The 16,789-nt window shown below is 40.6% G+C and overlaps 1 long non-coding RNA gene across 1 annotated transcript; it reads left to right on the plus strand.

Moving 5' to 3' along the window:
• Positions 1–1,594: 1,594 nt before the first annotated feature.
• LOC130181869 (uncharacterized) lies at positions 1,595–16,789 on the plus strand. Its single transcript, XR_008829637.1, has 2 exons — positions 1,595–1,975; positions 16,245–16,789. It is a non-coding gene; the product is annotated as an uncharacterized LOC130181869 (long non-coding RNA).

A 16,789-nucleotide genomic window follows, 5' to 3' on the forward strand; every position in this document is an offset into this window, starting at 1 on the left:
AAATGCCGCTTTGTTCATGACCTTGACAGTACAACTCTGTAATAATACCATGGCAGTGATTGTACACACAGAACAGTATAAAAATGTCATGACACTGTAGAGTAATGAAAAAAAAAACATAATTTTTGTCATTACAGTTCTAAAACACTGTATTGTATAGATATTATCCATAAATACCTCAGTGGGTGAATGAGAGTCAACTTTAAGCTAAATAGATACACTTCATTTACCATTTCTGAGGAACGAACCACTTTTCCTTCTTCTTTTGTAGCTAGGTGTGTGTATAAGTGGTACAGTATATACAAAGTCAAATTAATGACAGAGTGGAGCCAAAGCTGCATTACCATCGCAGGACTACCTCAAGACACAGGTATTCCTATACAGATTGTAAGCAGGGATAAAGACACAATTCAAAAAATATTTCTATGCAAATTTCAGATCCAAATTGAATGGGTTGCTTGGACCATATAGTGCATTTGCTTGCCGGTTTTTGTCCAACCTTAAAAACTCACCATGTGTAAATTGTATGTAAATGTAGAATGTAAAATCTTTAGTTCTTCTTCTACTTCTGTGCCCTCTGCTTTGGCCTTCCTTGTGAGCGGGAACACTATAATAACAGATACAGATTTAAATTAAAATATATCAAAATTTCTCTTAATTTATAGCTTTTATTGAACTTTATTAGATTGAATTTAGGATAAAATAGAGGTTGAAACTGGTTCATTTTTAGGATTTTGGTAAGATTAAGATTCTAGTTCTATTTAAGATCAGAGTTTTTATGTTTAGGGGTTAAATGTGGCCAACTCAGCAAACTGGAGAACGTCTGCACATAAAAGGAGACATGAGACATTCTCAGCTGATCCATGCGGAATGAAAAGGACATCAGCATACAGTTGACCTCCCAACAGTCAGCAGAGTGGAGGTCGATGCAGCCTCTGCAAGGTGAGATTAGGCCCTGCTATCCTTTCCTCACTGTTGGACAGCCATCTTTTAGATGTGTGGGTTTTTTTTTAATTAGTTTGTGTCTAAACAAAGCCATGTGGGATGGCAACATGAGCACATATCTGTGCAGGGCTACACTGCAGAGCTTTCTTTGAATTAACTTTAAATGAAGGTTAAAATAACCTAACAAACAAGGCCCTGTTAACATATTGTGTGTGTGTGTGTGTGTGTGTGTGTGTGTGTGTGTGTGTGTGTGTGTGTGTGTGTGTGTGTTTGTGTGTGTATGTACCAGCTTCTGTGTGGCTGCAAGGTGAGATTTTCCCTAGCTGTCCTACAGCTTCCTGAATATTGGTCAGTCTGTGAGCTGTGTCAAGTTAAAGATAAGCAGATGACATGATACCGGAAGTGCTTTCACTGCATTCCAGACAAAAACATTATTTTTATTTTAAAATTGACGCTGAATGTTATATTTGAAGAACGGTGTCAAAAAAGGAAAAGTTGGCCTTTATTAATATCTTAAGGTACGTATACCCTCCATATTTTATATATAATTTTACTGATGTTACCTTTTATTCTGAAAAGATTAAACGGAAATAGATTACTGTTGTAGCTAACGACTCTAGCTCGCTTCACACCGGTCTGTCAGCTAAAGGGGGCCGGACTCCGTCCAGTTTTCTTCCTACAAAAACCTCTAGAGTTGACAGAAGATCGTCTCGACCGGGACAGAAGAAAGTAGGTTTCAGAGAATCAAATGCAAAATAAAAGCTATGAAAACTTCCCATTTCCTGAACTTTAGAAAGTGTTTTACATCATCAAGTTCATCCCTGCCCCGGCGGAGTCGCTGAGGACCAGTGACAGGCATCGACAGAAGACTGCATTTATTTTCAGACCCACACCCGCCCTCTTAACATTTATCTCAGTGTTTGTCAAGGTCTGCAAGGAATGGTCGCTGCTATTAGACTGGTCCTGAAACACAGACAGCAGCAGAGCTCGTCCGCTGCCTTCAACTGCTGTCCGCAGGGAAGTGTTCATGGTGAGTTAACTTACCTCCGGACTGGTTCCGTTGTCTCTTGTACGGGTTTACTATGGTGCCAAACTTCTTAAACAGAAATGAATACATTTTGAGTTACCATAGCTTTCATCACAGTTTTATACATTGTAAAACAGTCATCGAGATTTCGTCTACTTTGAAACATAACGACGTTTAATTCGGCTTTGATCCAACATCAAAAGCACCACTAATGTACACTAAAATAACTTTGGAGCTTTGGTATGTCTGTTTTTCTCTCAATTCCCATAAACAAAAGTGCGCCAATGAGGCCGGCAACAGCTGTGAGAGCTAGGGAAAGATTTTATTGACTAAAGTGCCGTTTAGTGAATTATCTCTAAGCCGAATTTACATAAAAGCAATGTCAGAATCTGTAAATGAATGCCGTTACTGTTCTCAAGGTGGTCTCTAACCTCGCTGACAAACCGAAAAGTTCTAAATTGATTGATTTTTGTATTGAGTTTGTCAAAACATCTTCAACGCGAGAACTGAACGTATTCGCGTCAATCACAGCGTTTCACACAACAGTGCTCAGAGAGGGCGCTTTAATTACTGTGGCGCTTGTCAACTGCTGAAGAAGAAACTGAAGTGCTCATTATTTGTACATCTTATTGTATGAATATATACTGTATCTAAAGATAGGGTGCAAAGTGATTTCATCTTGAATAAAAAATGGACTAATAGCTATTCTGAGGGAAAGAAGTAATCAAAGCATTTTTGAGAAAATGGTTAGTAGTTGTGAATCATACAATCTTTTTGAAGTTCAAGTAGGCTACTCCAAAAATAATGTGAAGTAATCAGGTCATACATTAATAGAGTGTGTCTTTAATGAGATAAATCAGTGGATTAATAGAATAAATGGATGTAGAGGTGGGTAACCCATTTAAAATGCAAAGGTCACAGTCCTGTAATGGATCATATATCAATCAAGTACATTTGAACCCGTGGATGGGATCTTCAAAGTGCCAACAAAGCATCAACAGAATGCTTTATAATGGATTTTACTTCACACTGGTGGTTGTTTTTTTTATGCTAATCGCCAGCCAGTGGTCACAGTTCAACCGTGTCATCCTTTGTCTCGAGATCACCAGCTACACAATTTCCAAAACTACATTTTAAGTAGGTAATGAGTAATCTGTGGGTTGCATATAATCATGATCCTCTCAGTCCTGCCTATTCATCCGTCTCTTTCCTCCCTTGGGATGATGGTTGGTTTGGTTCCCAGGCAGAATGAGGAAAAGCGTTCACAGTGAGAAAAGTGTTTAACAATTATTCCAACAGTATAGAACAGAGCTCTTACGTGAAGTTTAAAAAAATCCTCAACAAAGGACATCTAATTTTTTAGGACATTAGTTTGCTTTACTTCGTGAATATGGCAACCAGAATCCATATGTAGGTCTAATTAATGTGAGAAATCATCCAAAATACTGTCATTTTTAGCTTTGTACAGTCTCCATGTGCACACCACCATCACTCTCTAACAGAATAGTCCAAACAAGTGTTCAGTCTGGTACAGAAACCGGCCTGAATTAGCCACATACAGTATCATGAAAGATCTGATAAACATTTGAATGCACACACCATTTTCATAAAATGCAAATTTAGAAATCCTCTGCTACTTGGTGTAAAGTTTTAGCTGCAGAATCAGTGATCTACTCGGAGCATTCGGTAACTGTGGGATCAGTTTGTTAACCAGTAAGCTGAGTAACACTCCCAAAACCTTGATGTAGTGCTTCAGTTTGAATGTGCAGCAGTCACCACTGTAGTCTAATGGAGCAGTGATTTACACAAGCTTTCATGGTGTATACTGAAAATATGTTGTTTTCATAGAGATTACACAGGAAGTGCTTTGGTTGAATGCAGTTTATGTCCTTGTGATCTTGCCTCCATTTGTGTGTTTCTAAGTGTGTGTGTGTGTGTGTGTGTGTGTGTGTGTGTGTGTGTGTGTGTGTACGTCAGGTTGTTTGTGTTGATCCAGGCCTCTGGGCTCTTTGTGTTTGAGGAGGGGTCTCCGGCCTAGCGCGGCTGACCTCAGGGTTGCTATGGAGACAACAGGAGCCACTTCCTGAATTCTCAGCCCATCCCACAAAACATTATATGGCAGGGATCTCGAGCTGAACCCATGACAGGAGTGGAAAAAAACGGAAGAAGGCAAATTCTATTTGAATTGAATTATTCTTTCGATAAAAATGTAGTGAATAAATACTGTAAAAAATACCCTAAGGACTCATCCTGTCAGACTTAGATATAGTCTATCTCATTACTTGGTTCACCTTAAATGACTAGTTTCCATTATTGTTATCCTGTCAAGCCACATTAACGTAATTAATTAGCTGGTTTTCTTTAGCATATAGTTATCAATATGCATAATAATGTAAAGTGTGTTCAGAGATGAGAAGTTGTATTAGTCCATTAGTATACGTTGTCTTCAATTGGTTTACTTATTGTTTGACTTTCTGGCCAAGAACGGGATTATTCATCTTCATAATCTAGACGATAAAGCCAAAATCATCCAAATAGTTTAATGTGGTGGGATATCATTGGTGTAATCAGGTTGTTTCCTGCTTTGTGTCGCTGAGGAATAATACCTGTGCAGCCTTTCCTTATAATAAGGTTTAAATTGTGACTTAAAGTCAGGAAACTTTTAAAACAGAATATTTCAAACAGGGCTACTTAAAGAAATAGTTGAGAGTTGGGGAAAGTTTTTGACATAAGTGTGAAAAGAAGTCCTTACAGGACGTGGTTAGCATAGCTTAGCTTAAAAACTGGAAGTTGGGGAAACAGCTAGCTTTGCTATCTCCAAAGTCTAAAAATCTGTCTACCAGCACCTCTTTAGCAAAGCTAGCAAGGCCGATCACCCCTGGGCTCCAGCACTGTTCTGAATATACAGACACGAGGGTGGTGTCAACCTTATCTCACTCTGACAGTTATCACAGTACTGAACTAAGTAGAAATACTTGAACCTGTGTACGTGTGTAACACAATTTAAAACCTACACAAAAAAGTAACTGTAAGGCATTCATTGAGAAAGACCAGGGGTTTATTATCAACTTTTCCAACATCGTTGCACAACATAGTTTCCTGCAAGCCCCCGGTGCTCTGCACCCGAGGGTGTCGAGGAACATTAACCCGACGTTTTTGTCCTTTAAGAGTCAACAATGTTAATAATCAGAATTCTGGTTTCACGGGCCACCAGCTCTGTTAGTATTCAGGACCCTGATCAGAATATCCGCTGGTCCGTTAAACTGCTGACAGTGACTGATACATAAGGTCAGCCTGTCACAGAGAGGGAGAGCTGAACCAAGGAGGAAGGGAGGGCGTTAAAGAAAGGGCAGGAGTTGTGCTATCAGATAAAGAATGGAAACTTGTAGGAGAACTCCAGCTACACACACACACACACACACACACACGCACACATTGACACACTAATGTGAAGGTCGTGGCAAGTGTTAATGAAGATAAGAAGCTAAATTGTAATCTAATAATGAATTCAAGGGCGCAGATTATATTTGTTTAACCTGAATGGTATATCAATCTCAGCCTGTTGACTTGAGAAGGGTGACTGTTGGAGGGACAGTGTTTAAATTGTCTGAGCAATTTTACAGATGTGTCACTTTTTACAGAGCGTGTTTTTTTGTGAGATGCTTCAGCAGTTGGAAATCTTCCTGCGTAAATGTGGAAAGTCATCAGAGCTACTGCTGGAAACCTGTAAATGTAAAATCTGCTCGGCTGAGCAGTAACTAGTGAGTGGAGCTTGATCTGGACTATCCAGGAATCCAGGTACTGAGTCACCAGTTACACTTCAGTTTGGAGGCGTCTACAGATGGTGTGTAAACATTATATTAGTATTTGTAGTCTTGTCTTCTGGGGAAATATTAAATTCCAAAGAAAGTGAAGTTTACAGTTTATGTTGGCTTGGAATAAGCACAAAGTACAAGGAATGGATCATTAGCATTGAGAAAGAGAGAGAGAGAGAAAGAGAGAGAGAAAGAGAGAGAACGAGCAAGTAATCAGTAAACTCCATCAACAGAAAATGTACAGAAACCAAAGTTATATACAAATACATTATACTTGAAGGTCTCAGATGATGAAACTCAAGAAAAGCTGCTGAACTTCAAAGGGTGACTTTGGCACCCGACACAGCTAGAGGTCATCTGTAGTGCCTGGGCACTTGATATAGTGTACCTTATAATGGTGTTTAACCTGGCACACACACTCTCTCATTGTGTTGGTATATTTGTGATGTAGAAGAAGTGCCTCTTGAGAGGATGAAAGAACGCACAGACACGGTGCTCGCCGAACTTTAAAGGTTTCCTCTGTAGCAGTTTTAAACATCGATATATCACCATTGACTCCACTGTCACATTGGCATATTTACTGTACACACATCAGCCGTGACATTGGTAGTGTGAGTGTTTAAATATAAAAATAAAAAAAATCTAGAATCAACAGGTTTCTCTTCTTTGCTACACTTCTTAACCTTAAAGAGTGTAACTGTTGGAGGAGAGTTTTAGATTTTAAATGAATAGTTTGCAAAGAAAACTCACTGGCTTTCTTTCCCAGAGTTGAGATGAGAAGATTGATGTGAGTTTCATGTCTGTGCATTAGCCCAGCTTAACAGGAAACAGTTAGCTGGGCTCTAAAGTTCACAAATAAACACGCCGTGTCTCTTGTGTTTAATCTGGATTCTAACAAATGTATAGTTTGCGTTTTGTGGCTCTTTTGGGAGTTAGGCACTGCAACTATTTCTTGGCGACCAGTGCAACAGCCGGAGACGTTGGGTGGACTTATAAACTGTTGTTCATCAGGAAATGGTTATCGCACACATCTCCCCATGTATGGATTAAACAAACAAGATACATGATCTTTGGACAGAGCCAGGCTAGCTGTTTACACCGGCTTCCAGTCTTTATGCTAAGATAACCATCTCCCAGCTCCCGCTCACTATATGAGAATGGTATCAAATGTCTCATCTAAATCTGGGAAAGAAAGTGAATAGGGACATCTCCCAATGTTGTGTCCGTTTGACATAAAAATATGCAATAGCCACAGGGCCTGTATTTGTGGAGAGAACACAAAAATGTACATTTCAGTGAAGCCTGAAGCCTCAGTGTCGTTTCCGGTTTAGAAACACTTATGCTGAATATTAAAGCTATGTTAGGAGATCTGATTGTCATTTTCTCCCCAGTTTTTCAGATAATTAATAAACCCTGTCAAGTTTTTAGATGGCAGTGATTGGACAAATTTCATTTTTGTTTATCAGCTTTTCAACTGTTATTCAAACCCTTTTTTGTCCAAACCGAAATGCCACCATGATTCAGCAGCGATGAGTGTCAAAAGTTAAGATTTTATCGAAATACAAGCTGCTGCTGTGTTGCGTGAAAGCCAAACTGAAGCAGTGGCCCTTAGTCATGCACTACCAGATATGCACTTCTGCTGATAAGCAAAGGCCCCATTAAATAACCTGATTTTTGAATGAAGTTCGGCTTTGACATTCTCAGTGTACAGTAGAGAACAGCAGGAAAAATTCTAAGTATTAGCCTTAAATACTGTCATGTATTTTTAAAATAAAATGTCCATGTATAATCAATAATTACAACAGGATAGGGGTTTTTTTAAAACACAAAACCCTCTTTCTTTTTCTTTCACACAGTCTGTTAAGCAACAGTGTAGATTGTATTCAAACCTGTAGCAGACACTGTGAGGAAAGACTACAAGTCAGTGTGTACACCTGCTTTTATTTCTCCTGCCTTCCTCCTCTTTCTTCTGTCTTCCTCCTCTTTCTCTCTCTCCCCCTCTCTCTCTCTCTCTCCCTCTCTTTCTCCCTCTCTCTCTCTCTCTCTCTCCCTGTCTCTCCCCCTCTTTCTCCCTCTCTCTCTCTTTCTCTCTCCCCCTCTCTCTCCCTCTCCCTCCCCCTGTTTCTCCCTCTCTCTCTCTCTCTCTCTCTCTGTCTCTCTCTCTCTCTCTCTCTCTCTCCGCTCTGTGTGTCAGCCGGTTGCCAAGTGCTAAGAATCTGGGGAATGCAGGATTGCAATGTTCTGATAAAGTTTGCTTTGTTCCCCAAGTGACCTGAGTGAGAGAGAGAAGCAGAGAGAGAGGGAGTAGTAGCCATAAGTACACACACACACACACACACACACACACACGCTGCATACTTGCACATGAGCATCTTGTTATTCTCCACAGAGTGTGTAGACATGGACAGTAATTGAAACATACTGAAGATGCATAAACACGGTTGTGTAATTGGAGCTAAATAACATGTACAGTTGGATAATTAGCCTTCCTGAAGCTTTATCTTCGCTCTGCATTGTCAGACCATCCATTAGGCTTATTTACAATAGACTGCCAGGAGTTAAGAGCCTTCTGACAAAACAGGACCAGGAGTTAAGGGCTCTCAGGGCTCCCGAGGATTACTTAACTGGCATTGCGGAGATTTGTAATTTAAATTAGTTTCTTCGAACTCAGTGATTTTCTGCCACTTTGTAGTGAAGTAGAAGCTGATTGACCATTTCAGTCATAGAGGGGAAGTAAATCATGAATCCCGCATCGAATATTTCATCCACTTTCCCAACCTCTTTTGCCTCTTTGTGACAACTACGGACCTTGTTGCAGACTGACTTAGGCCGGACTTTCAAAATCCTAACTGATTTTGAAATCAGGTTGCATCACACGCATAAGAGGAGATTTATTTCTAATACATATCAACAGTAGCGTGTGAGCTAAGGTTAGCCTCAAGTTCCAGACTGTTTACCGTTGCTTGGCGACACCATCGGCTGCTCCAGGACTGACATAATCACAGCCCTGATCATCTGATGAGTCTGTGAGCAGTTGGGAGGTTTAAGACCAGATCTGTTAAGTGAACTGGACTCAGACTTGATAAAATGCTATTGAACCCCATCCCTAAACGTGAGGTCTGCATTTTCACATTTATCCTCTCTGGTGAGCATTTTCCAAAAGCTTTATTTTTGGGTGAGTCAGCAATTGATTCTCAAAGCTCCAACAGCAACGATGATATTTTGCTTTTAATTAAAAGAAAAAAAAAATGTAAGAAAAAAAGAGTTTACTCAAATCTAGGCAAGGCAACGAGAGCATGTCATTGAGTGACAGAAGCTAGAAATGTACTTTTTTACTTTAGATGAGAATATCGATACCATTGTCATGTCTGATGTCTCGTCTGATAAATTTATGGCTACAGTCAGCAGTTGGTTAGCTTAGCACAAAGTCTGGAAACATGGAAACAGCTAGCCTGGCTACTAGTTAGCACGGTCATGTTAGTATCTACCTTAACGCACCACTGTGTGTAATTATAGTCACACAGAGCTGCTAGCATGGCTGTAGACTTCAGTCTAATGCTATTGCCTCGCCCTCAGTCTCATTAAACAAACAGATTCATTGGTCAAATATTAGTTTCTTACAAAGAAATATAAAACAAAGATACTTTTTTGTACAAGAAGCCATTGAACTGCAAGGATTGAACTACATGCTTGGTTGGGTGTGACTGTCTCGAAAGCGGAAGTTCAGACCTGTGGACATAACTCAGCTCTGCATGTAACGTCAGTGTAACTACAACACAAGAATGACAATAGCTTTCAAATTTGGCATCAACATTTTACCCTGAGCAGTCTGAAGAGATCTGCTGAACAACGACACGCTCTCACCTTTTACCTCGAACTTCCTTGTCAGGCCGCTACAAAGGCAGTCAGCTAAAATAGCACAGTCACATCCGATCCCATGTAGCAGCAAATGTCAGGAGCTCCAAGCGGCTTTACATTTCACTTTCAATTCAGTTTTCGTACATGCTGGTTAAAAATGTTACTTTCTTTCCAGTAGTTTGACACTTCGGTTCTTTGTTCGTGTAGGAGAGGGAGGGAACGAGAGAAATGGCATTCCTGTCTTTATCTGAGCACAGGACACACATGTGATTACATGCTCTCTTGCTCTTTCACTCTCCAACTCTATCACACACATACACTCTTACTCTAGCTCTCTCACACACACACACAAAGGCACATTCATGCTAATGCTAACAAAGACCTGCAAGCTCTTACACATACACATGTGCTCTCAGACGCACACACACACACACACACGCACGCACACACACACAAAATAAGTTATCAAGACCAGTTGAGGGGCACATGCCACTGCCGTGTTTGTGTTATAAACAAAGATGGGCACTGCAATGTCTCGTGTGTGCGCGTGTTTGCGTCAGTAGATGTCTTTGTGTGTGTGTTTGTGTGTGAGAAAAAGTGAATGAGAAATGCAGAGACAAAGGAAGACACAGGAAGTGAGCGTTTGGGTTGGGGGGGGGTGTAGGGGGTGTGGGGGTCACAGAGGGCACTATGGGAGTCTTCCACATTCATCTGCGTGTGAAGAAGTAATTAGATTTGTGTGTGTGTGTGTGTGTGTGCTGAGCTGTGGGAGTATGTATGATGGCTAAACAGAAAAGCTGAGTTGTGTTTACATGGTAAATATGTGTGTGTGTGTGTGTGTGTGTGTGTGGGTTGGGAGTTAAGGTGGTGGAATGTCACATGTTGATGGATGCTTACGGGACAACAAAGCTGGGGAAAGAAAACATAGTGCAGGGCAGTGACCACCATAGTTAATGGTTTCCACTAAGTCTGTACTGTAAAAAAGAAAGAGTGGACCCTGCTGTGACACTGCAGTGTTGTGTGTGAACAGTCCTGTGATGTAGTGAATTATCATAAGATGGTGAAAATTTTATTAAAATTTTAATTTAATTTGATCTTTTGTCAGCCTCAAGTTGGAGAAATCTGGAAATTAAAGGAGCTATTTCTAAGTTTTGCTATTGCTACATAGCTAACATTAGCATTACCAGCTGTTTACTTACCAGTCTGGAAGAAACATGGTGAGTTCAGCATCAAAGTTCATTCCTTTACTCACCCACACCTGTCTCCAGAGGTGGAAAGCAACCCCATTGTTAACTCGTCTCTATCATGTCTTATCTTCTACTAAAGTTAGCATGCTAACCAGCTAGCCCTGTCCCGTCTCATCACCTTTTGATAGTGACTCACTGCAGCCGACTGTAATTGCTAACATTTAAAATAACTGCGTTCCATTTAACTAGGCTGGTTCCAGGGCCCTGGTAATGTGTATGCTGGTTCACATGACCGTGAACCATCGTATCAACTAAATTAGTTTCAGCTGTGCTTCTCCTGGTATGACAAGTCAAAACGCCTTGTGGAAGATGTTATTAAAAAGTGACTATAGCTCAGGTAAGAAGAGATCATTAGCAAGCCTCAAAACTAATTTAGTAATGTATAAACTGATGAGACAAGCCAGACAAATGTGCATATTTATGAGCCACTGAGTGGGAAACGTTGTTCATGTCAGCCTCAAGTTGGAGAAATCTGGAAATTAAAGGAGCTATTTGTAAGTTTTGCTATTGGTACATAGCTAACATTAGCATTAACAGCTATTTACTTAGTTCAGCATCAAACTTAATTCCTTTACTCATCAATAGCTGTCTCCAGTGATGGAAAGAAACAGCAATGTTAACTCTTGTCTCTATCACCTTTTTTCTTCTACTTAAGTTATGCTAACCAGGTAGCTCCGGCCCATCTCTTCACACTGACAGCGACTCACTGTAGCCTCCAGTCTGCCCTGAATATGTAGTACTGCTCAGAAGACGTATTATAACCTCTTGTCTTGTAAATGCAACAATGGTCGAAGCTCTTGTCAAGCAATAATCACCAACACCTGCTCCTAGCAGTGGCAACTTACAAATAGCCCAGTTAAATTGATCATCTGAAACCTTAGAAACTGCACAGTTGTGTGTGTGGGTGTATTAAGTATAAAACAAAGCAAAACCAAAACAGTGATGATTGTCTTACGTCTCAAGAAAGATACAGATACTTGATGTCCAGAATTGCTTTAAGACTTACTTAAGAAAGGGAATGTTTTAGAGTTCACATCGTTCTAACCCTTTCAAATGTTTTCATACGGTTTCATGCAAGTATACAAAACTTAATTTAGACAGACTTGATGAGCATCAGTTGGATGTCAGCTAATGAGGGATAGAAATGCTCCTCCAAATAACGAAGAGGAAAAAAAAAGAAGAAATGACAGATGAGCAGTCTTACACTAAACGGCTCAGGACAGTGCTTCAGATTTGTAAAGGACAGCACTTGTATAGTTTTACATTCCTCCTGTACTTTTCTGTGATGATGGATTATTCCTCTCAAGCAGGAGCGGGTTTGAGGGTAAGAATAGACAGCAGGAAGAGTGGAAGTGACACAGACAGGCTGTAGAGCTGCAGAGGAAAGTCACCAGCTGGCACGAGGACAGAAGCTACATTTTTCCACTAGTGTTTTTTTTTTTTTTTTAATTTTTTTATTTTGCCTTCTCATGTAAATGTTGAAATGTGTGTCTCCATTTTGTGTTCTTGTTGTTTGTGTGGTTATACGAGTGTGTGTGTGTGTGTGCACTCCAGTCTGAATACATTTTTTCTTATATACAGGTGAAAGAAATCCCCTGAATGAGGTTTGATCAGTTCACTTGTATCCAGTGGAAACTTCTTCCCGTTCTGCTTTAAACTAAAACGTGGAATTATCTCGCATCAGTGCTCAACATTTTCACTTGTTTCACTAAATAAAATGCTAAAATGGACATTTCTTGCATTGTGGTGCATGGTGTGTGTGTGTGTGTGTGTGTGTGTTTGAGTGGGTTCATAGGTACTGTCTCCTCTCCAGGCCGGTTGGCAGTCGGGGCTACTGTAAACATCCTTGACTGGAAGCTGGTGTTAGGTTCTGGGGCTTTCAGTCGGATGTTTGCAGCAGCCAACTGCTAGTACCATCGCTACGTTCCACCTGCTGTACGCTGTCACCACTGACACACAACTGTAAGTATGTGACTGTTAATTCTACGAATGATTACAGAAGGTGTAAAAGAATGGTAAGGTCTAAAAGAATAATAGAATTATGTTTTTTTTGTCGCTCCAAACATCAGTTACTTTATCAGTCGTCATAACTTTGTATTCTCCAACCTAATCACTGAGATCGTAAGAGACAGATCCTGTAGAACAACAGAACATTAACACTCAGACAATCACATGTTGTAAAAAAGCGGGAATGACTACCACAAGGTTTGGAGGGAAAACCTAAAGTAATGTTTTATTTGATGAGTGTGATTTTAGCAACTAAATTGCTGTTTTAAAACACAGCCGACTGAACTCTAGTCAATCTGTCTCTCGTGTGAATACTTTCAAACATTGTGAAGCTGGATCAACCCCTGGCTGTGATAACAAACAGACCTTATTTTGAACTATATTTTAAATGTGGCATTCTGTCAGAAAAGGGAACTATGGAAACAATCCACAATAGTTCATCGTCCCAATGCAAAAAATCAGCCATCAAAGACTGAATGATTACAGGCCTGTAGCCTTGACTTCACTGGTTATGAAGTTTTTCGAAAAGTTGATAAAAAAAAGGAAGAAGCATCTTCTCGACCTGTTACCATGTGGAACTAACAGGTGGATTCAGGATGCAACTATAGCTCTTCATTTATAAGCACTTAGATAGTAGTATGTCTGACTGTTCGTGCATTCATCAGGTTTTTTTACATCAGACAGCTTCACCTGCTGGTGCAGGAGCTTTTTCGTGTTGGACACTGAGTTTGTCAGAGAGTGAGAATGAAGGGACATTTCTCTGGACTATCTTCAACACCAACCGGCTCTTGTCAGGGCTCGGTTCGATTTGCTTTCACACAGAGAAGAATTCAAGTGAACCAAAATGCATCCTTACAAACCACGTGAGAACGTTCACTCCTCTTATTGGTCAGACTGTCTGGCTGGAGCAGGGAAGTAAACACAGGAAGGTTACGGGAAGCGTCGAGCTCAAACTTGTGAGTTCACCTGTTAGTGGGGTCGGATCCAGTTCAGAACTCTTTCACACCGCTCCAGTGTTCGTTTGGGACCTGACCAAGACCACCTCCTCAAAAGGGTCCTTGCGCACCCGTGTGCAATTACTGTTTTACTGTGTGCCAAGGGGGAAAATGAACGAGGGTACGGTTTAACGCTGGAGTGAAGACGCCCTGAAAACCATCACATTGTGATGCAGATGACACCGTCGTGGTGAAGCTGCTGAAGGAGAAGGAAACGTCCTAGATTATTTTTCAAGATGGTGTCAAGAAGACATTTTGGAATTTAATGTAACAAAGACCAACTACATGTGTATTAATTATAGTTGTCATGACTCCAACCCTGGTTAGGATATAGAGATTGTAGAGACGTACTTGTACTTGGACACTATAATTGATAATAAGCTGAGCTTTGGTTGTAACACCAATATGTTGTGTAAAAGCCATGCTGCTCGAATAAACTTGTGTCTTTCAAAACCCTTGTTGCGTGGCTGTTGGCGAGTAAAACTTAATCTAATCACAAACTATGACTCAATTCATAGTCCAGGAAGAAATGGCTGGTGGTGATAGTTGTCTCCATTCAGGCTGCTTGGGTCCCAGTGGATGGGAGCGGCTTCATTTCCCCTGAGAGACATGAACATGGGAGGGGGAAAGAAGTAGGAAGGAGGTGGATAAAGGAAAAGAGGAACAGGATGGGAAGAAGGGGAAATTGAGGGAATAAAATGAGGTAAACGAAGAGATGGAAAATTGTTATTCCTGAATAGTTTGGTCTTGATTTTGCCCTCCCCTCCTCATCAGTCAGAGTTGAGGGGAAGTGGGTGTAACATACACTGCAGGGCCACAGACAGGGAAGGAAGGAAGGAAGGAAGGAAGCATTCTAATATTACTCCCCCACCCCCACATTCATCATACCATGAATGAAAACACGCTGTGCTTTTTTGCAGTTTCTGTCTAAACAGACTCAGTGTTCCTTCCTTGGTGCTGGAAAACTCAGGCAATAGTTCAGTTCACAAAAAGCTCCTCTACATGGAAAGACACAGTCTAACCAACTTGTAGACGATGCAGCAGTGCATTTGTTTCTGCTGCAGTATTTAGATATAACTGAATCCCACATCTGTTTATTTGAAAAGAAAGAATCCAGAACATTTCCTGCCAAATCTGCCCCAGTAGAGTACAAATGTAAATGCAGGTATAGAAGAGAGGTGTGTTGACTTGTGGTCTTCTCTTTGATGGTCCTGAAGAAAGAACATTGTAATACTTGAATAATGTCTAAATATTACCAATTTAATGTGTTTTAAAGGGTCAAGCCCAAAAACAGATAGTTGTGTTGATGTTTGGTATATGGTATATGGTATACTGTCTCCAGAGGTGGAAGGCAACGCCAATGTTCACTCTTGTCTCTATTATGTCTTTTCTTTTACCAAAGGTAGCATGCTAACCAGCTAGCCTCAGTCCGTCTCGTCACTTTCCATCAGCGACTCACCGTAGCCTCCAATCTGCCCTGAAGACTTGCGCTGCTTAGAGGAGTATAACCTCTTGTAAACACAACAATGGCCGAAGCTCCTGTCAAGTGACAATCACCAGCGCCTGCTCCCTGTGAGAAACCACGTTTGCAGTGCAGAGAAAACTTACAAACAGCCCCATTAAAAAACAAACCATGTCCAGATCCTATATCAGCCCTACAGCACACAGGGTTCTGTATGTAGAATGCTCCCAGCTCGCAAAACTTATTAACATTAAGATCTGCTAACTTCATCAGCTTCGACTTCCTCTGAGGTCTAGGTAGTGTAAACATCCTACACTCTCGGCGTTGGCCCCTGGTGGCCGGGAGTGGGACTGTTTGCACTGTCTGGCTCAGAAACTCAACCAGCAGCAGTGGATGAAAGTTAAAATGAGTTTGTCAGTCAGTTCATATTTCAATGCAGAATTCACATATCATGCTTTCACACATATAATTCACCCAGTACATGATTTTACTCTTACTTTACATAAATCCTCCGACCAAAACACAAGGATAATGTATGGAGCGGCTACATTTTTACTCACTCAATAACCAAAGATACTGTAAGTCAAAGTAAATTCAATTTTTAAGTGGATCTCCCGATTCTTATGTGTTAAGAAGTATTCTTACAAATCATAGGTGTAACTCCAAAGTGAAACTGAACAATTGATCTGAATGAATGAATTCTTTCTTTCTACATGTCCTGAAACAGAATTCAATCATCTTTATGAAATATTCAATCCTCAGAGCAGCTAAACATTACATTAAGTTTTGTGGCTTTATAGAAAGACTTACAGCCACATCACCACAAACCTACAGCTCCTTTCAGTAACACATCTTTTTACATTTGTGAAATTGTGTCTTTATTCACAGTGACATAAAGCGACATCAACACTGTTAAATGTGACTGGCGGCCTGTGTACATAAAGAGTTATTGGCGTCTAAACGAAAGGATTTGAGCAATTCCTCCGACATCCTCGGTTGGATTGCTGGGGAATGCTTGCCATTCGGGACAGGAAACAGGGAGCGGCACATCTCTGATTGGCTGGATTCCCTGACCCAGCGACCTCGGTCATGGCTGTCCCACTGGGGGTGGGACACACACACACACACACACACACAATTTAGAGTATGTGACAGAGAAAGCAGAAGGAAAGAAGGAAATGGGATAAAAATGATGGAAAATTAACTCATCATATCTAACATAACAGTATAGCAGTAATAGTCATTTGAGTGACTGCTCAGTGTTTTAGTTTTAGTGTGAGACCTTTTGAGACTTTGGAAACATGTGTTCAGACCTGTCCATGTGTGTAACCTTTTTCCGTATGCATAGGGAATAAATGGAAACTGACATGAAAGTGCACAGACGTGTTTTATTCAGAAAGCTGAAAATGAATAATAAAGTGAAAACATTAATA

The sequence above is a fragment of the Seriola aureovittata genome, chromosome 14, assembly GCF_021018895.1.
Source record: "Seriola aureovittata isolate HTS-2021-v1 ecotype China chromosome 14, ASM2101889v1, whole genome shotgun sequence".
NCBI classification, from domain to species: Eukaryota; Metazoa; Chordata; class Actinopteri; order Carangiformes; family Carangidae; genus Seriola; species Seriola aureovittata.